The 23,855-nt window shown below is 47.0% G+C and overlaps 1 protein-coding gene across 4 annotated transcripts in view; it reads right to left on the reverse strand.

Moving 5' to 3' along the window:
- Nucleotides 1-23,855, reverse strand: part of LOC144506952 (alpha-(1,6)-fucosyltransferase) — a 646,707-nt gene that overhangs the window by 359,353 nt on the left and 263,499 nt on the right. For all 4 annotated transcript variants that reach the window (XM_078233392.1, XM_078233382.1, XM_078233383.1 and 1 more), the window contains exon 4: nucleotides 10,325-10,403. The gene's annotated coding sequence lies outside the window, so the exon portion shown is untranslated. The remainder of the gene's footprint in view (nucleotides 1-10,324; nucleotides 10,404-23,855) is intronic.

Raw genomic sequence — 23,855 nt, forward strand, 5'->3', positions numbered from 1 at the left:
CTCTGGTGCGCTACTGAGGGGGTGCTGCACTGTTGGGGTGACGTTAAACAGAGATCCCATCTACCCTCTCAGATAGGTATGTAACATCCCCTGGCACTGCTTCAAGGCTGATAGCCAAGTTCCACACACATGAGGACGGCCTAAACCGGGATGTTGGATTTATGTCACATTATCAGTAACCCCCACAGCTTGACTCCTGGACTTGCAGGCTGTCCTGTCTGGAGACAATACACATCTCTTTAACCTGTGCTTAATGCTCCCTCCACCCACATTGTCTGTGTCTTTAAGATCTGGTTGGCTGTAGGGATTTGCATTCTAATCAGTATTCTGTAACTTGATTTTGTGTCTCTGCGCACTGTTTGAGAGCACATTTCCACTCCATCTGACGAAGGAGCAGTGCTCCGAAAGCTAATGGTATTTGCTACCAAATAAACCTGTTGGACTTTAACCTGGTGTTGTTAAAACTCTTACTGTGTTTACCCCAGTCCAACGCCGGCATCTCCACATCACTGCTTCAAGGAGCAGAGGAACCCTCCAGCACAACACAGCTCCAGCTGTATAGAACTTTAGCTAGGCCGCATTTGGAATATTGCATGCAGTTCTGGTCCCACACTACCAGAAGGACGTAGATGTTTTGGAGAGGGTGCAAAGAAGGTTTATCAGGATGTTGTCCAGTCTCGAGGGTTTTAGGTCTGAGGAGAGGTTGGATAACCTCAGATTGTGTTGGGGGGGGGGGGGGCGACCTGATGGAGGTCTAAAAATTATCAGAGGCGTAGACAGGGTGGATAGTCGGAGGCTTTTTCCCAGGGTAGAAGGGTCAACTACAAGAGGGTGCAGGTTCAAGGTGAGAGGTGGTTAAGTTTAGGGAAGACGCATGGGGAAAGTTTGTCACACCGAGGGTGGTGGGTGCCTGGAACACACTGCCAGTGCAGGTGGTGGAAGCAGACACATTAGCAACATGCAAGGTGCATCTTGATAAGATACATTTATCTATTAGTGTCACGAGTAGGCTTACATAAACGCTGCAATGAGGTTACTGTGAAAATTCCCTGTCACCACAGTCCGGCGCCTGTTCAGGTACACTGAGGGAGAATTTAGCATGGCCAATGCGCCTAACCTGCACATCTTTCGGACTGTGGGAGGAAACCAGAGCACCCGGAGGAAACCCACACAGACACGGGGAGAACGTGCAAACTCCGCACAGTGACCCAAGCTGGGAATCAAACCCGGGTCCCTGGCACCATGAGGCAGCAGTGCTAACCACTGTGCGCCCCCAAATTGCTGGCCGTTCCAGGACTATCACACTGAATTCAACATCTAACATTGTTCCCGGATAGATGTACACCCAGCACTTCTTGTTAAATCAGTAAACTAATTAGATTGGCTGAAAGCTTTATTCACATATCCGCTACTTAGTGACGAGAAAAGTTCTAATTCCGAGTCAGACTTGCGAACAAACTTATGTCCTCCAATTGCACGCTCAACATAAATGAAGTAACCCGCTTAGATCAGACTTATCCATTCCTCTTACTGGACAGGATTACGGCCGTTATACTTCACAAGACGCACTGTAGCGACTCGTCAACGTTCCTGCAATGGCATCTCCTACACCCTTGACTTCTACCCAGGAGGTTTAAAGGCAGTAGGTGCATGGGAACACAGCAAGTTCTCCTCCAAACCGTCCTGACTTGGAACATTCGCTTCACTGTCGAATTCCCTCCCTCACAGCACTGTGGGTGTACCTACACCCGACAGGCCGCAGCGATTCGAGACAGGGGCTGACCAGCACTTTCTCAAGGCCCATTAGTGAGTGGGGAGTAAATGCTGGTCTTGCCAGTGACAACTACAACGACATGCCATGAGCGAATAATTAAACATTCACAAGGGTGAAATCTATGACGTTAACATAGTTGATGCTTTGAACAGTGCGATGGTGCACGGGGCAGTGATTCCTCATACGGTAACGGTTTCATTCTTTCCTGGGATCGCGGTATCGGCAAGGTCAACAATTGTTGCCCATCCCCACGTCCTTCAACTTCGTGCCTTGCTCGGCCATTTCAGAAGGGAGTTAAAAAAAGGCAGGAGAATGGGGATGAGAAAAGAATCAGCCACGATTGAATGGCGGAGCAGACTCGATGGGCCGAGTGGCCTAATTCTGCTCCTTTGTCTTCTGGTCTTACCCCTCGGGTGTTGCGTGTAGCCCAGACCAGATGGACAGCAGATTTCCTGCCTATTTTCTATTCTTTTTATGTGGCCAGTATCTGGGATTGTTAAGAGCGGCTTCAGACTTCGTCAGGACCAAGGAAGGTATTTATTGATAAGAGAAGCTCCGGTACAGGAGAAGCCTGCAGCCCTTAGCTGCCCTGGAGCAGGGGCTCCTGTCCTTACCACATGGCAGCTCAATGATTCTGCCTGAGAGGGGGCTCCACCCTCTGGTTTGATCACTCACTCTCGGGGTGGAATTTTCCAGTCCCACTGCGATTACCGTGGCGGGCGGGACACGGACCACGCAAAGGTCCATTGTCCTCAGGCAGGATTTTCCAGCCGCGCTACTCCCAGGGCCAGAAAATCCCACCCTCAGTTTCCATTGGTCCGTCAAGTCAGGTGACTCCGTATTCTCTTAACGAGACAGATACGGCATACACAACATTTCTGGATGTTAGCGAACCAGATGGGTTTTTAATCGATGATAGTTTCACTGTTGCCATTATCGAAATCAGCTTTATATTCCAGGTTTATTAATTGAATTTAAATTCCACCAGTTGTCCTGGTAGGATTTGAACCCATGTCCCCAGAGCATTAGCTTGGGATTTCTGGCTTACTAGTCCTGTGACATTACCACTACGCCACCATCTTCCCCAGGCAATGAGCAGAGGTTAAGTGCTTCCCTTTGGGGCCAAAGTTTAGATAACTGAACAAGCTTCACAGAACACATTGTCTGCCATAGAATCATTGAATCCCTACCGTGCAGAAGGAGGCCATTCGGCCCATCGAGTCTGCACCGACCACAATCCCACCCAGATCCCTATCCCCTTAACCCCACGCATTTATGCTGCTAATCCCCCTGACACTAGTGTCAATTTAGCATGGCCAATCAACCTAACCCGCACATCTTTGGACTGTGGGAGGAAACCGGAGCACTCGGAGGAAACCCACTCAGACATGGGGAGAGCGTGCAGACTGCGCACAGAAGTGACTCGAAGCTGGAATTGAACCTGGGACCCTATAGCTGTGAGGCAGCAGTGCTAACCACCGTGCCGGCCAAAAAAAGAGGTCTCCTGAACCTCTCTCCCATTTATCCTGCAGGGGAGACTCTTTCAGTGAAGACTAAAAAAGCACAAAAACAAAACTCCTGAATGGTTCTTGGCAACACGGCACGGTGGTTAACACTGCTGCCTCACAGCGCCAAGGACCTGGGTTCGATTCCGGCCTCGGGTCACTGTCTGTGTAGATTCTGCACATTCTCCCCGTGTCTGCGTGGGTTTCCTCCGGGTGCTCCGGTTTCCTCCCACACTTCAAAAAATGTGTGGGTTAGGTTGATTGGCCATGCTAAATTGCCCCTTCGTGTCAGGGGGACCAGCTGGGGTAAATGCATGGGGTTATGGGGATAGGACCTGGGTGGGATTGTGGTCAGTGCAGACTTGATGGGCCGAATGGCTTCCTTCTGCACTGTAGCATTCTATCGTAACATGTTCAAAGTAAGTTCCACGTTGTTCAGGTAATGCCTGGAAATAATTTTATTCCACGTATTGGACAAGCGCACAACCAGTTTGCACTGATACCAAAAGTATTGAAGCAATTACCTCAACACAATAACCTCTCGCTGTGAAATATCGGTGCTTCCTCAGGGATTAGCTTTGTTATGCCTGGCCCCTTCAGCTGTTATTGATCCGAATGCCGGGGAGTAGTCCAGGACTCTCAGGGAATTCAAGATTAATTTCCCTGACACTGCTGTGAGCGAGGCCAGAGGGAAAATCAGATGGCACCAAAACATCGTGATTCGTAAAAAGGAAATTGTTTAGAGCGGAGGATGTAGCAAAATCGTAGATCACAATGTGACAGAGTGCATCGATGGGCAGCACGGCGGCGCAGTGGGCAGCACTGCTGCCTCACAGCGCCAGGGACCCGGGTTCGATTCCCGGCTCGGGTCACTGTCTGTGTGGAGTCTGTACCTTCTCCCCGTGTCTGCGTGGGTTTCCTCCGGGTGCTCCTGTTTCGTCCCGCAGTCCAAAGATGTGCAGGTTGATTAGCCATGCTAAATTGCCCCTTGGTGTCAGGGGAATTAGGAGGGTAAATATATGTGGGGTTACGGGGCTAGGACTTGGGTGGATTGTTGTCGATGCAGGCTTGATGGGCCAAATGGCCTCCTTCTGCACTGTAGATTCTATCAGCAGCAGGGTGGCAAACTGAGAATTTGATGAGAGTGGGAATTTGGTGCAGAAGGGGAGGCAGGTGCTCTTTTTACCTTGAATACCTAGTGTGGTTTGTATAAACTTGAGGCAGCAATTATTTACAACCCTGAAGCTATAATTAGTACTTTATATGTTAATAAATTAAATATATTTAAATAGTCCTTAAAACAAGCCAAGGGAATGGATCACATTAAGCTTTAAATAATTAAACACACAGAATAAAGCTAGTTAAAGATGACATTGAGACTTTTATACCTGCGGAGGCACTAATAGCCACCATCTATCTTCTAAGGTGTACTATTGACTTTGGCCAGAGACACAGAAATTGATTTTTAACTTGATTCATGAATGGGCAACACCGAGTCGCTAAATATCAATCTCACATTGTTGCATCATCATCAATTTTGAAGGAATCTGGCAATTCCTGCTTTCAGCTAGCTGAACCCACTTTAACTCCTATGTGAAGGATCTCTCCCTGGACTCTGACATTCCCGACTCCAGCATTCACACAAATCAATATTCCTATTTTTTTTTCATTCGAACTTTTATTTTCCTATCCCCTTCTTATGTTTACGCATGAGGTTGTGCTGAATGTATGAATAAACATTACTTCTAGAATGATAGAATCCCTACAGTACAGAAGGAGGCCATTCAGCCCATCAAGTCTGCACCAACAAAAATCCCACCCGATCCCCATATCAGTGGCACAGTGGTTAGCACTGCTGCCTCACAGCAACAGGGACCCGGGTTTGACATCCGGCTTGGGTCACTGTCTGTGTGGAGTTTGCACATTCTCCCCGTGTCTGCGTGGGTTTCCTCCGGGTGCTCTGGGTTTCCTCCTGCAGTGTACCCGAACAGGCGCCGGAGTGTGGGGACTAGGGAACTTTCACAGTAACTTCAGTGCAGTGTTAATGTAAGCCTACTTGTGACGAACAAATAAATTAATAATAATCCCACATAATTACCCTGCTAATCCCACTGAAACTAGGGTCAATTTAGCATGGCCAATCAATCTAATCCCACACATCTTTGGACTGTGGGAGGAAACCGGAGCACCCGGAGGAAACCCACACAGACACGGGGAGAACTTGGAAAATTCACACAGACAGTGACCCAAGCCGGGAATCGAACCCGGGTCCCTGGCGCTGTGAGGCAGCTGTGCTAACCACTGTGTCACCATGCCGCCCCCAAATCAAAGTGGATAAGGACTCTCTGAGCTCTCAGATCGAGTACAGTCTGGTCCACTCAGGCTAGTTCCTATTCTGTGGGCAGCACGGTGGCACAGTGGTTAGCACTGCTGCCTCACAGCACCAGGGACCCAGGTTTGATTTCCAGCTTGGGTCACTGTCTGTGTGGAGTTTACACATTCTCCCTGTGTCTGCGTGGGTTTCCTCCGGGTGCTCCGGTTTCCTCCATGTTAAATTGTCCCTTAATGTCCAAAGATGTGCAGGTTAGATAGATTAGCCATACTAAATTGCCCCTTAGTATCCAAAGATGTGTGGGTTAGGTGGATTGACCACGTTAAATTGCCCCTTAGTGTCCAAAGATGTGTACGTTAGGTGGATTGGCCATGCTATATGTGTGGGGTGGTGGGGGGGAGAGGGCGTGGGTAAGATACTCTGTCAGAGAGTCGGTGCTGGCTCAATGGGTCGAATAGCCTCATCTGCACTGTGGGGTTTCTATGATTCTAAATGCTGCAGGAGAAGGGGAGTGCACGGAATTAATGAGCTAATGACACGCTAATTCCATCTCAGCAACCCTGTCACCTGTGAGAAATAGATGGTAAAAACCGATCTGGTGCAGGAGTGAAAGATCAGCCACATGCTGGCACGGGGCTGGAGACACAGTCCTGCAATCTGACAGGCCAGCACACTGGCTTGCAATTACCCTCTGACTCATCCACTTTCTGTGGCAGCCTCTAATACTAGCCTGTATCTAGACAGCCTTAGCAGCAGTATTTAACGCACCGCTGCCTACTCTCCCCATACTCTTATCTTCTCTCAAGCCCCAAGCCTGTCACCTGGAGGCATTCTATAATTCCCATTTCTGACAGAGTGCTCTTATTGACAATCAGAAAGAAAGCTTTCAGCGTCCACAGATCAACATCCTGCTGTGATGTAAAAACCCCGCTGATCTTTGCTTTCTGCTTTCGGCACTGAGTCAGGTCAGACTGGCATATCGGAGATCTGGGATGTGTTGCACAAGGTCCAATTGCGGCAATACAACTTAGGCCAGGCTGTCACCACCTTCGCCTTTCAACCCAACTCAACACCAGACAAGACGACAAAAGCCCAGTCAGCTTTCTATTGAAGCGAGTCACGTAACCTGACCTCCCATTAAGTAGTGTGAATATGCCATGATTTGATGGGTGGCACTGTGGCAAGCACTGCTGCCTCACAGCGCCAGGGACCCGGGTTCGATTCCTGGCTTGGGTCACTGCCTGTGTGGAGTCTGCACGTTCTGCCCATGTCAGCATGGGTTTCCTCCGGGTGCTCCAGTTTCCTTCCACAGTCCGAAAGACGTGCTGGTTAGATGCATTGGCCGTGCTAAATTCTCCCTCAGTGTACCCGAACAGGCACCGGAGTGTGGCAACTAGGGGATTTTCACAGTAACGTCATTGCAGTGTTAATGTCAGCCTACTTGTGAAGAATAAATAAACTTTACTTTTACTTTATAAGTCCATTGTAGAGTCATATGCTGGAATTTTACTGCCTCGCCCGCCCGAGTGGAGAATGCCGTTCTGTGTGCTGGCAAAATTCCAGCAACCGAGTCATAGAGGTTTACAGCATGGAAACAGTCCCTTTGGCCCAACGTGTCCATGCCGCCCAGTTTTTACCACTATGCTAGTCCCAATTGCCCGTATTTGGCCCATATCCCTCTTTACCCATCTTACCCATGTAGCTGTCTAAACGCTTTTCAAAAGACAAAATTGTACCTACCCCTACTACTACCTCTGGCAGCTCGTTCCAGACACTCACCACCCTCCGTGAAAAAATTGCCCCACTGGACTCTTTTGTATCTCTCCCCTCTCATCTTAAACCTATGCCCTCTAGTTTTAGACTCCCCTACCTTTGGGAAAAGATATTGACTGTCTACCTTGTCTATGCCCCTCATTATTTTATAGACCTCTATAAGGTCACCCCTCAGCCTCCTACGCTCCAGAGAAAAAAGTCCCAGTCTAGCCAGCCTCTCCTTATACCTCAAACACATTGTTAAAACAAAAGTAGCTCACAGCGAAAGTTAACTCAATCGTATTAAAAAAATCATGCAGTGTGCTGATGTTAATAGCAATCTGTGCACAATATCTGTCAACAATGAGAGGGGATTCCATTGAAACATCTAAAATGCTGAGGGGGCCTAACAGAGCAGATACTGAGAGGCATTTTCTCCTTGTTGTGAGTGTAGAGTTCTAGAATTGGGTATTCAAGGTCTCAGAATTGGGGCGGGTAATACTTCAATGTCAAACATCTGGACAGAATACGTCCATATTTTGCCACATTGCATCATTCAATCAGATGCTTACTGGATTTGTTTAAAGTTTATTTATTAGTGTCACAAGTAAGGCTTACATTAACAATTTAGTTACGATGAAAATCCCCTTAGTTGCCACACTCCGGCGCCTGTTCGGGTACACTGAGGGAGAATTTAGCACGGCCAATGCCAATGCACCTAATCAGCACGTCTTTCAGACTGTGGGAGGAAACCGGAGCACCCGGAGGAAACCCAAGCAGACATGGGGAGAATGTGCAAACTCCACACAGACAGTGACCCAAGCTAGGAATCGAACCCGGGACCACAGCGCTGTGAGGAAGCAGTGCTAACCACTGTGCTACCGTGCCACCCTTTTTAGTGATGACAAACCAGGAAACTGGAGGAGTGCAGAGGTTTACAGCATGGATCAACGATGAGAGAATCTGTTAACTTAGGGGAACACAACAATCTGAGCATCTGGCACCAGCCCAGTTCAGATGATATAGCATGTGCAAAATCAGCCTGAATATTGATCCAAGGCCCAAGCTAACACAGGAGAGAAGATGACATGCCAGCATTCTCAGAACAATGCAATCCAAACCTTCAAATTAAGACCACAACATGAAGCATGTGTATGTGTCTTCAGTCCAAAGAAAGAGACTAAGTCTGTTAGGATTATATACAAGAGCAGGTCAGAGGCTGGGAATCCTGCAGTGAGTAACTCACCTCCTGATTCCCCAAAGCCTGTCCACGATCTGCAAGGACACAAGTCAGGAGTGTGATGGAATACTCCCCACCTGCTTGGATGGGTGCAGCTCCCACAACACGCAAGAAACTCAACACCTTCCAGGACAAAGCAGCCCACTTGATTGGCACTACATCTACAAACATTCACTCCGTCCACCACCGACGCTCAGTAGCAGCAGTGTGTACTATCTACAAGATGCACTGCAACAATTCACCAAAGATCCTTAAACAGCACCTCCCAAACTCACGACCACATTCATCCAGAAAGACAAGGGCAGCAGATAAATGGGAACACCACCACCTGTTCCCCTCCAAGCCACTCACCATCCTGACTTGGAAATATATCGCTGTTCCTTCACAGTCGCTGGGTCAAAATCCTGGAATTCCCTCCCTAACGGCATTGTGGGTCAACCCACAGAACATGGACTGCAGCGATTCAAGAAGGCAGCTCACCACCACCTTCTCAAGGGCAACTAGGGATGGGCAATAAATGCTGGCCAACCAGCGACGCCCATGTCCCACTAATGAATAAAAATTCATTGGAGTTTAGAAGAGTGAGAGGGGATCTCATAGAAACTTCTAAAATTCTAACAGGTGAGACAGGGTAGATTCAGAACGAATGTTCCCAATGGTGGGGGAGTCCAGTCATAGTTTGAGGATAAGGGAAAAACCTTTTAGGACAGAGGTGAGGAGAAGTTTCTTCACCCAAAGGGTGGTGAATGCGTGGAATTCACTACCACAGCATGTAGTTGAGGCCAAAACAGTGTGTGATTTCAAGAAGAAATTAGATATAGCTCTTGGGGCTAAAGGGATCAAGGGATATGAGGGGGGAAGGAGGGAATCAGGATATTGAATTTGATGATCGGCCATGATCAAAATGAATGATAGAGCAGGCTTGAAGGGCCGAATGTAAGGAAGTTAAAACTAGAGGACACAGCCTCAAAATAAAGGGGGGTCGGTTTAAGACAGAGTTGAGGAGGAACTTCTTCTCCCAGAGGGTGGTGAATCTCTGGAATTCTCTGCCCACTGAGGTGGTGGAGGCTACCTCGCTGAATATGTTTAAAGCGCGGATGGACGGATTCCTGAGCGGTAAGGGAATTAAGGGTTATGGGGATCAGGCGGGTAAGTGGTACTGATCCACGTCAGATCAGCCATGATCTTATTGAATGGCGGGGCAGGCTCGAGGGGCTAGACGGCCTACTCCTGCTCCTATTTCTTATGTTCTTATGAATGGCCTACTCCTGCTTCAAGTTCCTATGTTTCTATGAAAGCAGTATAGAAGGGTAGCATCATAAACTAAATCAAAAACTTAGAAAGCAAGGGCAAGTGCAACATTTTTGAAATATTTGACATCCCTTAACAGCATTGAGAGCCCAAACCAAGGGGCTGGCCAGATCCAGCCAATTGTCACTGCTCTCTTGAGTTGTCCAGCAGGAGGCGCAAGGACGCAACTGAGGGCGGCGAGTGTGGCCAACGCGACTGTGTTTCACTCACTCAACTAATTACGCTCGAGAGGTAGTGGTTCTGGGGGAAGCTAATTAATATCAGGGCTCAATTTGCCTCGGCATTTGAGGCTGTTAGGAGTTGGTAAACTGCGGCACGGTTACCTCAGCGAAGCTGCAAAGTTTGAAAGTCGGCAGAAAGTGTTTTGCGCCCCCCTCCCCACCTCCCTTGGGGGAAAAAAGACACATTACCTTTTTGTCTTGGGGTATTCGCTTATCTTCGGATACCAAGAGCATAAGGCACCTCCTTGGCAGATAGGTCGTTCTGTGACTGCAAACAAAAAAAATATGACTGCAATTAATACTGGCGACGAGATACAACCGTGTTCAGCAAGAATGGCAACTACAGGAAAGAGTGAGAAAGAACATGTCAATGCACTTGCTTTCTTAAGACTCAGGAGTCATAGCGGTTTACAGAATAGAAACAGGCCCTGCGGCCTAATGTGTCCATGCCGCCCTTTTTTTAAACCACCATTCTAGTCCCAATTGCCCGCATTTGGCCCATATCCCTCTATACCCATCTTACCCATGTAACTACCGAAATGCTTTTTAAAAGACAAAATTGTACCCGCCTCTACTACTACCTCTGGCAGCTTGTTCTAGACACTCACCGCCCTCTGAATGGAAAAATTGCCCCTCTGGACCCTTTTGTATCTCTCCCCTCTCACTTTAAACCTATGCCCTTTAGTTTTAGACTCCCCTACCTTTGGGAAAAGATATTGTTATCTAGCTGATCTGTGCCCCTCATTATTTTATGGACCTCTATAAAATCACCCCTAAGCCTCCTATGCTCCAGGGAAAAAAGTCCCAGCCTATCCAGCCTCTTCTTATAACTCAAACCATCAAGTCCCGGTAGCATCCCAGTAAACCTTTTCTGCACTATTTCTAGTTTAATAATATCCTTTCTATAATAGGGTGACCAGAACTGTACACAGTATTCCAGGTCTGGTCTTACTAACGTAAGGAAGAGAGAAATCAAACTCTGCAAAATAGTTTGTTTGAAGATGTTCAGGAGAAATGTTTGCGTTCCCATCCCTCTGCAGTTCCTTCAACCTCAATCCTCATCTCTTCATCAGTACCAATGGAAATTCCCAACAACTACTAGGATGTGCGTGGACTTCTGGAGCAAGTTTCGGCCGAGAGATTAAAGCTGTGAAAAATGACTTGGATTCACTTTGGAAAAATTCCAAGCAATTAAAAAAGGGGTCTTAATAAAGTGTTGGAACATGTGCTGAATGTGTCTATTAGTCCATACCATTGTATTGGAGCCATTTTGTCTGGCTCCAGAAGCACTGTATTGTTACTGCAGCAACATAACTGATCACCTGATGAAGCAGCGGCGCTCGGAAAGCTCATGATTCCAAATAAACCTGTTGGACTTTAACCTGGTATTGTAATCTTCTTACTGATCTTAATTGATGCAGTGTTTGTTTTTGATTTGAACTAATAATGCAGGCTTTTGTTCTTTGCATTTTTCCCAAGAATGAGGCTTGTTTGGGATAATTGACAGGTAAGGTCAAATGACTGGGTGCAGCCAGGCTCACACAGAACTCAAGCTCAGTTTGCTTTTGGGATTTTGAGAGAGAGGTCGCTTTCTCTGCATCTCTTGCTCTGTCTCAAGGACTGAAATCTGCCAAGAAAAAAGCCTTTTCTCTCTCAACTATTTGGGGGTGGCGATCTCTCTGGAGGTTGCTGTGTGAAAATTAGAAGACAGGTGTCTGTCTGGATCACTCTGCAGAAGTGTCAATAGGCTGGAAATCTAGTACCTATGTAAGCATCTTTGATTTCTGTGCTAAATGGTTCTAAAGAAAGGATTTGTGTCTGTGGGGGATACTGCTAAACTGGAACAAAAGAGATAGCTAGCTGTTAAGAATTATACTTCGTCATGTTAAAGTATTTTAATTGGTGAAAGTTATGCTAATTATTTTGTTACATTCCTTGATTTCTTTACATTTCTTTACATTGATTTTGTTACATTTCTTGATTATTTTGTTACATTCCTTGATTTCTCGAGGAATTAAGGGCTATGGGGAGAGAGCGGGTAAATGGAGTTGAAATCAACCATGATTGAATGGTGGAGTGGACTCGATGGGCCGAATGGCCTTACTTCCGCTCCTATGTCTTATGGTCTTATGGTGTTCTTAAATAAACTTTGTTTGATAAAAAGCTCCCCAGTGGGTCACTGGAATCATAACTGGAGCAAAACACCTTACGCTCACCCTGATGCCAAAATCAAAAGTTAGGGTGGAGGCTAACTTCACAAAATACCTTGGAGTTTCTGATCTGGTCCCTAACAAATGCCTGGGTGATGCAAGATTAACTCAAAATGCAGATTTTTAAGTCTCAAATTATTGATCATTTTTCAAAAGTGAACAGAAATTGCACTTTAACCCGAATGCATAACAAATCCAGTTTCTTGTTGAAAAAGTCAAGCAGGAGTTCACAATCATGAAATCCATTGTTTGGATCCAATTTTGATTTGAATAATAAGATAGTTTCTTGCCTCTAAGACCACGGTCTAACTAGCTTGGTTTGACACTGTGATGTATGAGCTTAATTGTAGATTTGTCATAAAATGATGCATTCAGAATTCCATTGACTTAATTTGAAGCTTGGATTTGTACTGGATTTTCCCGCACAACTGGTGCATCTAAATGGCGTCTGAACATTGTCCACCACAATCATCACCATCACCGGTGAAGGGAACCATAGAATTTTCTACAGTAAAGTTTTAAAAACTTCCATCGCATCAAATGACAGAACAGCATTACTGACTAAACACTAATCCTATCGTGCAGGAGGCTGCCATTCGGCCCATCGGGTCTGCACCCGACAACAATCCCACCCAAGCCCTATCCCTGCTTAGTTACCCTGCAAATCCCTCTAACCATCACATCCCGGGACACTAAGGGTTAATTTAGGATGTACAATCAACCTAACCCGCACATCTTTGGACTGTGGGAGGAAACCCATGCAGACACGGGGAGAATGTGCAAACTCCACACAGACAGTGACCTAAGTCGGGAATCGAACCCAGGTCCCTGGAGCTGTGAGGCAGCAGTGATAACCACTGTGCCACCGTGCTGCCCAGTGTACGCAACTTATACTTTTAAACTGCAGAATAAACAGATTCTCATTCCTCATCATTCTCCCATCCATTGACTCTGTCTACACTTCCCACTGCCTCGGAAAAGCCGCCATCATAATCAAGGACCCCATGCCCCCCGGACATTCTCTCTTCCACCTTCTTCCGTCGGGAAAAAGATACAAAAGTCTGAGGTCACGTACCGACAACCGACTCAAGAACAGCTTCTTCCCTGCTGCCATCAGACTTTTGAATGGACCTACCTCGCACTAAGTTGATCTTTGTCTGCACCCTAGCTATGACTGTAACACTACATTCTGCACTCTCTCCTTTCCTTCTCTAAGAATGGTATGCTTTGTCTATATAGCACGCAAGAAACAATACCTTGTATAGTAATACATGTGACAATAATTAATCAAATCAAATCCCCAGAATTATAAGTTTCATAACAAATAGTTCACAGTTGCCTCCCAACATGTTGCTTCCTTTCTACTTTTCCAATTGGATAACTTCTAATTCCAGAAAGGTCTTCCATTGTGAGGATAGATCTCCTCCCTTAGCTCCAAGCGAGGCAAATCTTCCAGCTTCTTTTAACTCCTCATAAACAGAGTCTTCAAATTGATTGTAAGCTTCCATCCGCATTGTGGGTGATGAGGAGATTCAACATTTTCTCTGCTGAAGGTGCAAGCCTGACTAATTGTATCTTTTTCTTGCTCTCTACCTCAGTTGGCTGCAGACTTCACAAGTAAAACTACAACTCTCTTCTATGATATTTCTGGGTTTTTAGGGAAGCCTGTAGCCCGATCTCAAAATGGCTTCCTCTATCCTTTCCTCTGTGGCAATGGGAAGCACATTAGTTTTGTATCAAAGTAGAAATGTTGTCTTTGATTACAAATGCCTTTCATATTAGAAGTAAAAGGATACCTTACTTTGTTTGCAATTGATATGATACCCCATTTTTCTGGGACTTTGGGAGACTCTTGGTCTATTCACAGTAGACTTAGAATCTACTGTCATTATCTACAAGTGTAAGGACCTTGCACCTCTCTCTCAATCGAGCAAATCTGTGTTTATTGCGATTTAACAATTAAACCACCCAAGCTTAGTGTCATGAATATACTAGCATGAGGCCTTTCATTTGCCTTAAAGGCAGAGGGCAGGATTCTCCAATCTCATTCATCCCAGCCCCAGCGAGAATGGAGAATCTGATACTCGGACAAAACTCCAGCGGGAAAGGAGAAGGCCAGCCGCGGGAAAGGTTGGAGGAACTTCCCAACTGTTCAAGCTGACGGGGTCTTCTGGTCCTGTCGACAGTGCACTCCCGCCATGGGTTTCATGGTGGCGAGTGTGCATTCAAGGGGCAACCCCGTTGACAACGGCGGGACTGGAAGATCTCGCCGCTGGCCAATAGCAAAGTAAAGTAAAATGTGTCATGAGTAGGCTTACATTAACACTGCAATGAAGTTACTGTGAAAATCCCTTGGTCGCCACACTCCGGCGCCTGTTCGGGTACACTGAGGAAGAATTTAGCACGGCTCAATGCACCCTAACCAGCACGTCTTTCGGACTGTGGGAGGAAACCGGAGCACCCGGAGGAAACCCACGCAGACACGGGGAGAATGTGCAGACTCCACATAGACAGTGACCCAAGCCGGGAGTCAAACCCGGGTCCCTGGCGCTGTGAGGCAGCAGTGCTAACCACTGTGCCACCCCCGCTATGGGGAAGCATGTGGGGGTTGCACAGAAAATCCTGCCCAGAGTCCCAAATCATAGCACTCTTATGAACCAAAAAATATAGTTGTAATCTTATAAAGCTCAGAATTGTAACAGTTCAAAGGGGGGGGGGGGGGGAAATCAGACAAAGATCCTTGGTTTGCACAAATAGAAACACAGACTGCGACAGCAAGGAAGTTTTGGTGAATCTTTTAAACTTGTACTTAGCCAGAGTACTGGGCTAAATGTTAGCCACCAGACCTTGGGAAGGACACCAGGGGCTAAGAGATGGTGCAGAGGAGCTTCACCAGAATTATACATGGGATGAAGAACCTCAGTTACCTGGACAGACTGGAGAAGTTGGGTTTCCTTCCCTTGAAAAAGGCAAGCTTAAGGAACGGTCTTTAAAATTATCGGTGCTTTGATAAAGGAAATGAGAGACTTCTTCACAATTGCGTCAGCAGCTTGTTTAATCTGCCCAATCAAGTGTGGCAGAGATGCCCAGAAATCCCACACCAGAATTAAATCGCTCCAAAGCAAACAATTAAAATGTGCACGCAAGTACAATTTCCATCTGTCCAATATTGTGGACGCATTCTCCCTCCAAAGGGACACACCCGCAGTGTAACCAAATCCCAATGACGTTGGCCATACATTAGCAAAGTTCGAGGCTTCAGAATATCCACAACTGCATCGAGGTACGACTGCATGTTTACCAGCAATGCAGCCTCCCTACATTCTACAGCACGTTAGCCACCAATGCAGCTGCCCTGCATTCTACTGCATGTTTGCCAGCAATGGAGCTTCCCTATATTCTATTGCATGTTTACCAGCAATGGAGCTTCCCTACATTCTACTGCATGTTTACCAGCAATGGAGCTTCCCTACATTCTACTGCATGTTTACCAGCAATGCAGCTTCTCTACCGACTATTGCATATGAACCAACAATGCAGCCTCCCTGCATTCTACTGCATGTTTACCAGCAATGCAGCTTCCCTACATTTTACTGCATGTTAAGCAGCAATGTACTCCCATATGCACTACTGCATATCAACCAGCAATGCAGCTTCTCTACCAACTACTGCATGTTTACCAGCAATGGAGCTTCCCTACATTCTACTGCATGTTTACCAGCAATGCAGCTTCTCTACCAGCTTGTGCATTTGAACCAACAATGCAGCCTCCCTGCATTCTACTACATGTTTACCAGCAATGCAGCTTCTCTACCAGCTTGTGCATATGAACCAACAATGCAGCCTCCCTGCATTCTACTGCATGTTTACCAGCAATGCAGCTTCTCTACCAGCTATTGTATATGAACCAACAATGCAGCCTCCCTGCATTCTACTGCATGTTTACGAGCAATGCAGCTACTCTACCAACTGCTGCAAACCAACCAGCAATGCAGCTTCTCTGCATTCTACTGCAAGTTAACCAGCAATGCAGCTGCCCTGCATGTTACTGCATGTTACCCAGCAATGCAACTTCCCTCTGTACTACTGCTTTCCTCCTCTTTTATCTGGCTCTGGTTTGCCTGCACATTAAAGGATTAACTTGCAATCTTATCCGAGGCCAGATTCAGTCACCGATGATTATCGCAGCTCTTCAGAGAAGCAAATTGAATCATTTGTCATCGATAGCACCGTCAACTATTGTGGACTAGCCCGACACAGGAATTATATTTCCAATCCCGACACAGGGGACCGATTTGGTTCCAATCTCCTATCACCAGGCATGTCATCCTGAAACCTATCGCATCCCGAGAGACCTCATTTCATTTTGCATTCTGATAGGCTTCTGTGCATTCTGAGATTTTAACCAATTGTAATCTCAATCGCACAACGTGTATACTGAGGAAAAGCAGCTTTTAACCTCTTAATTCACTTCTCTCCCACTTCCAGGAGTGCACCAAAGCAGCATGTTGCAAGAGGGAATATCACTGGCAAAATGATAAGGTAAACTTAAAGTTTGAAAAAAAAATTTATTTATTCGTGTCACAAGTAATCTTACATTAACACTGCAATGAAGTTACGGTGAAAATCCCCTAGTCGCCACACTCCGGTGCCTGTTCGGGTACACTGAGGGAGAATTTAGCATGGCCAATGCATCTAACCAGCACGTCTTTCGGACTGTGGGAGGAAGCCAGAGCACCCGGAGGAAACCCACGCAGACACGGGGAGAACGTGCAGACTCCGCACTGACAGTGACCCAAGCCAGGAATTGAACCCAGGTCCCTGGCGCTTTGAGGCTGCAGTGCTAACCACTGTGCCAGCGTGACGCCCTTATGTCACTGGGCGACTAATCCAGAGGCCCAGACAAATGCTCTGGGGGACGTGGTTTCAAATCCCACCACGGCAGCTGGTGGAATGGAAATTCAAATCTGGAATTGAAAAGCTAGTTTCAGTGATGGTGACCTTGGGACCATTGTCGATTATCGGAAAAACTCATCTGATGCACTAATGTTCTTTGGGGAAGGAAATCTGCCGTCCTTACCTGGTCTGGCCTACATGTGACTCCAGACTCACCGCCATTTTGTTGACCCTTAACAGCAAGATACTCGGATTAAGGGCAGTTAGAGATGGGCACCAAATGCTGGCAGGCAATACCCACATCCCATGAAAGAATTTTTAAAAAACCTTTGCTGTTGTAAAGGAACATTTAAAGCAAAATTTTCCAACAAGTCTCAGAGATGTGAGAATTGGTGACCAAAGGCTTAGGTCAAACACGAGTATCTCAAAGGAGGAAAGAGATACTCTCTCTTAGAATCTTAGAAACCCTACAGCACAGAGAGAGGCCATTCGGCCCATCGGGTCTGCACCGACCACAATCCCACCCAGGCCCTATCCCCATATCCCTACATATTTACCCATTAATCCCTCTAACCTACACATCCCAGGACACTAAGGGCAATTTTAGCGTGGCCAATCAACCTAACCCGCACATCTTTGGACTGTGGGAGGAAACCGGAGCACCCGGAGGAAACCCACGCAGACACGAAGAGAATGTGCAAACTCCACACAGACAGTGACCCAAGCCGGGAATCGAACCCAGGTCCCTGGAGCTGTGAAGCTGCAGTGCTAACCACTGTGCTACCGTGCCGCTGGATTTTCAATTCCAGATTTGAATTTCCATACGGGGAGGTTTAGGGGGTGAATTCCAAAGCCCAGGCAGCTGGAGACCAGGCTGCCAATGGTGGGTCCAAAGAAGTCAGGGCTTTGAATACTGCAGGAGTTAGGAGTGCAGAGATCTTTGAAATGTGGAAGGGCTGCAGGAGGTTAGAACAGCAGAGAGGTGCTGAGGCCATGAAGGGATTTGAACACCAACATGAGAATCTTAAATTCAAGGCATTGCTGGGCCAATGTAGGTCAGCTAGAACAGGGGACGTATCGCTGGTCAGAACGTGAGGTATGCCAGGGTACGGACAGCTGAGTTTTGGGTGAGTTGAGGTTCACGAAGGTGGTAGATAACATAGGATCTTAGAATCCCTGCAGTGCAGGAGGCCACCTGGCCCATTGAGTCTGCATCGACCACAATCCCCCCCCCTATCCCCATAACCCCACGTATTTATCCTACTAATCCCCCTGACACTAGGGTCAATTTAGCATGGCCAATCAACCTAACCTGCACATCTTTGGACTGTGGGATGAAACCGGAGCACCCGGAGGAAACTCACGGGGAGAACGTGCAAACTCCACACAGACAGTGCTCCAAGCTGGGAATCGAACCCGGGTCCCTGGTGCTATGAGGCAGCAGTGCTAACCACTGTGCCACCCCATGTTCTCCCCATGTCTGCATGGGTTTCCTCCGGGTGCTCCGGTTTCCTCCCACAGTCCGAAAGAAGTGCTGGTTAGGTGCATTGGGCGTGCTAAATTCTCCCTCAGTGTACCCAAACAGGCACCAGCATGTGGCAACTAGGGGATTTTCACAGTGACTTAATTGCAGTGTTAATGTAAGCCTGCTTGTGACACTAATAAATAAAATTTAAAAAAAATTTTAGCTTTACATTATCACTAGCGGAGAATGTACAAACTCCACACAGATAATGACCCGAGGCCAGAATTGAACCCGGGTCCCTAGCGCTGTGAGACAGCAGTGCTAACCACTGTGCCACTGTGACATAGCACCCAATTAACAGGGATATTTGCAAAATTTAGACGATCGATGCCGGCCTGAACCTTGGCTAATACAACTCAAAAAAATATGCTTAATAAACCTCAAAAAATAAGGTTAACTCCGTTCTCAGAAACGGCCAATCCCACGGTTTTATTTAAAGAAACACCACGTCCCTCCGTGTGGAACATAGTCACACTAAAACTTTTTTGTTCAGAAAAGTAAAAGAATTTAAAATCAAAGTGGCGGAGGCTTTGCAGCGATTCCTGACAAGAAACACTTCTCAAAGTCTGACCGCCTGATGTACCTGACCCAGAAATAATGAGACCTCCTTCTTCTAGAATGTGAAGGGGTTACTTCACCCATCTAAAATATACAGCAGAGACTCCCTCGAGTGTTCCTACTGCCGGTAGATTAGAGATCCGCACAGCAATTAAAATGTTTTTTTTAATGCTATGAATTGGTAATGTTTGGTACTCATGCAACTCAAGTTGGCCTAGTTGTTGTGTTGAGTTTGACTTAAGGCTACAGAGATAGAAATCAGAACCTGAGAATCAACAGTAAGATATTGAAAGCTTCCATTAAACCAAAGGTGAAGCCACGCAGACTAGAAGGCTGGCATTTAAGGAAGAATATTTTAAAGTAATTTTATTAATTCGAGCTGCTTTGTTGGAAGCACTGCGATTGTCCATTTCTCTTCATTGCAATATAGGGTGGAATTTTCTGAGATTTTTTTCTGGTTTGAAAATGGGAGAGTTCCAGATCCATTTTTCGGGCCAGTTTTCACACCCAATCTTATGCGCTCTGTCTCTGAAAAGATGGGCTCATCAGATTCTAGCCAGAGAGGCTGTGGACGGGGCTTAACCCGCCAGACAGCCTGTAGAGGGAGCTGTTGCGCACGTGGAGACCTCTGATGCTGCCCATGCGCATTAACAGTAGCAGGGGTCTGATAGACAGACCTGTCAGGCCCCTGCTGCTGCAGGCAGCCTCAAACACCAACCAATCGTGGGGGCCAGCAGCGCGAGATGCAGCCCCCGCCAAGCCCCCACCACCCAGACTGATCGCGGACCCCCCTCCCTCCCCCACCAATCGCAGGCAGAGTGGCAGCGGGCCCCCCCTCCACCCATTTGCCCGCCCCCACAGTCCCCAACCCCCCATTTCTCGGCTCTCGCGCGATTTTACCAACTCCCTCCACCCATCGATGGTCGAGCCATTAAAATTCCACCCATAGTCTCTACAAAATGAATATGCCGCCAGTGTCCCTAACGGATTGTGGTTAAAGACAGTGAGGGAATTTTCCCATCACACCCACCACAGGAATCGGAGTGGGGGTGGGGGTGGGGGGGGGGGGGGGGGGGGGGGGGGGGGATGCAGACCATGCAAAGGTCTGTTGACCTCGGTTGGGGTTTTCTGGTTCTGGGGCGAGCGCGGCCGGAAGATCTCACCCAGCGACTGAGCCATGCGGAAGACTGATTCCAGGTTCAAATCCATGCAGAGTTAAACCCTTCCAGCTGAGGCCATGGTTGGAGCACCACCGTAGACCACAGGGCCCCTTGGGTTTGAGAGGAGAAAATTGGCCAACCTTCCAGCTCAACAAAGGTTGTCGCCATATGATTGCCGCTGGAAATATGGGACTGGCAAGACAACAGCGTCAGGTTCTACAATGATGCCACTTCATGGCCAGTCTGCCAAGAGTGACCGACTAGGTGAACACCTGAGGTAGGCCAAGTCCTAAAAGAATCTGCACACTCGAAAACTTATCCCAAATAGCATTCAATATATTCACCGGTAGAAAAAGAGAGAAAGAAAGAAAGGAAGAGGGAAAGGAAGAGTGGGAGACAGAAAGAGAGAGGGAGAGAGAAAGAGAGAGAGAAAGAGAGAGAGAAAGAGGGAGCGAAAGAGGGAGCGAAAGAGGGAGCGAAAGAGGGAGCGAAAGAGGGAGCGAAAGAGGGAGCGAAAGAGGGAGCGAAAGAGGGAGCGAAAGAGGGAGCGAAAGAGGGAGCGAAAGAGGGAGCGAAAGAGGGAGCGAAAGAGGGAGCGAAAGAGAGAGCGAAAGAGAGAGCGAAAGAGAGACAGAGAAAGAGAGAGAGAGAAAGAGAGAGAGAGAAAGAGAGAGAGAGAGAGAAAGAGAGAGAGAAAGAGAGAAAAAAAAGAGAGCGAGAAAAAAAGAGGGAGTGAAAGAGAGAGAGAGAGAGAATTAGCAGGGAGATAAAATCTCATTGAGAATCAAAATTACAAAATTATTTTCTCTTTGGGCCAACCATTTTGCTTCATAGTTTGGCTGCCTTTTTGGTTCAAAGGACGTTAAGAAAAAAATAAACACACCTTGAAACGTGGGTGCGATTTGATATTTTTGTCTCCCAAAGTTTCAGCTTTACTTTCTCTTTGTACCCTAGCTCTCCATCCCCTCTAGAATCCTCGATTCCTCGCATTCCGCCTCTCTGGAAACCTCCCTCAAAATTGCTCCATCTGCCCCCACTTTTAAAAAAATTACTTCAAACTTATCACTTCAACCAAGCCTTCAGCCAGGGTCAGCACGGGGGCACAGTGGTTAACACTGCTGCCTCAGCACCAGGGACCCGGGTTCGATTCCCAGCTTGGGTCACTGTCTGTGTGGAGTCTGCACGTTCTCTCCGTGTCTGTGTGGGTTTCCTCCGGGTGCTCCGGTTTCCTCCCACAGTCCGAAAGACGTGCTGGTTAGGGTGCATTGGCCGTGCTAAATTCTCCCTCAATGTACCCAAACAGGTGCCGGAGTGTGGCAACTCGGGGATTTTCACAGTAACTTAATTGCAGTGTTAATGTAAGCCGACATGTGACACCAATAAATTAACTTTAAACATTTACTTGAAAGGCCTTTTGTGGTGCCTCTTCATATTAGTGGAGCTATCCGAATACAGGCATTGTTTTAGAATGCTTTATCTTAATTTGCATTATTTTACAGCCCTATCCTGCACTTAATTTCTGGCATGTAAAGGTCCATTCACAAGGTGGCTTTTTTTGTATATAAATCACCACATCACCACGATTAAAACTTGCCTGGATGGGTGCAGCTCCAACAACACTCAAGAAGCTTGACACCATCCAGGACAAAGCAGCCCCGCTTGATTGGCACCACATCTACAAACATTCAACCCCTCCACCACCGACGCTCAGTAGCAGCAGTGTGTACTATCTACAAGATGCACTGCAGCAATTCACCAAAGATCCTTAGACAACAACTTCCAAACCCACGACCACTTCCATCTAGAAGGACAAGGGCAGCAGATACATGGGAACACCACCACCTGCAAGTTCCCCTCCAAGCCACTCACCATCCTGACTTGGAAATAAATCGCCGTTCAATCGCAGCCTTGGAGCAAAATCCTGGAATTCCCTCCCTAACGGCATTATGGGTTAACCCACAGCACGTGGACTGCAGCGATTCAAGAAGGCAGCTCACCACCACCTTCTCAAGGGCAACTAGAGATGGGCAATAAATGCTGGCCAGCCAGCGACGCCCATGTCCCACGAATGAATAAATAAATAAAAAACTACAGGTGGATTTTCCAAGAAGCGAACGCTCTTTCCATCATTTTTAGCTTCGACGTGGAGGTGTTCTGGTCAGAACCCATCTACATTCTCTCCACAGTCACGACAATCACTACCGAAATATTATTAGATTGGATCCTTCAGAAAATAGGAAATTATGGACAAAATAAAAAGCTTGTTAGATGAATAAGTAGGCCAGTCCTTTTCTTAATCAGAGAACAGGACAATTCTGTTCTCTAGAGAATCATATGGGACTCAAAACATTAATTCGATTTCTCCCTTCACAGATGCTGCCAGGACTGCTGAGTTCTTCCAGCATTTTCTGTTTTTTATTTCAGGTTTTTGGCATCTGCAATACTTTTATTACAGCAGAACTGTACCACCTCTCACTGCAATGCATATTTGGCCTGCAGAGCACGGACAATATGCTGTAACCTGACTTGTTACCATAAGATTAAATTAAATACCAGCTACTTAAGGTGGATTGCTAGCTCCCAGAAGTTGCCAATTTTAAACTGGCACCGTTCGCATTGAAAAATGTTTTGCAAATATTATCAGCTGCTGACACAAATTGCTATTGTGAGAAAGAGAAATGTGACAACGCTGGAAAAAGTGCACCATGTCTCTAGCCCAGCACGTAAGCCAACATTAGTCCATAGAATCCCTACAGTGCAGGAGGCGGCCATTCGGCCCATCGAGTCTGCACCGACCACAATCCTGTCCAGCCCCCATCCCCATAGCCCCATGTATTTACCCCGTTAGTCCTCCAGACACTGAGGGGCAATCTACCATGGCCAATCAACCTAACCCGCACATCTTTCGGATTGTGGGAGGAAACCTGGAGCACCTGGAGGAAACCCATGCAGACACGGGGAGAATGTGCAGACTCCGCACAGGCAGTGACCCAAATCGGGAATCGAACCTGGATCCCTGGTGCTGTGAGGCAGCAGTGCTAACCACTGTGCCAGCTGAAAATGTTGGAGAAAATTAAGTTCCCTGTGGTAAACCTGTTAACGGGGAGTTTTCCTTTAATTCATTCGTGGTACATAGGTGTCGCCGGCTGGCCAGCATTTATTGAACATCCCTAGTTGCCCTTGAACTGAGCGGCTTGCTAGGTCATTTCAGAGGGCAGTTGAAAGTCAACCACATTGCTATGGCTCTGGAGTCACATGTAGGCCAGACCAGGTAAGGACAGCAGATTTCCTTCCCTAAAGGGCATTAGTGAAGCAGATGAGTTTTTCCGACAATGGTTTCCTGGTCATAATAGATTCTTAATTCCAGATAT

Source organism: Mustelus asterias, chromosome 18 (assembly GCF_964213995.1).
Source record: "Mustelus asterias chromosome 18, sMusAst1.hap1.1, whole genome shotgun sequence".
NCBI lineage: Eukaryota > Metazoa > Chordata > Chondrichthyes > Carcharhiniformes > Triakidae > Mustelus > Mustelus asterias.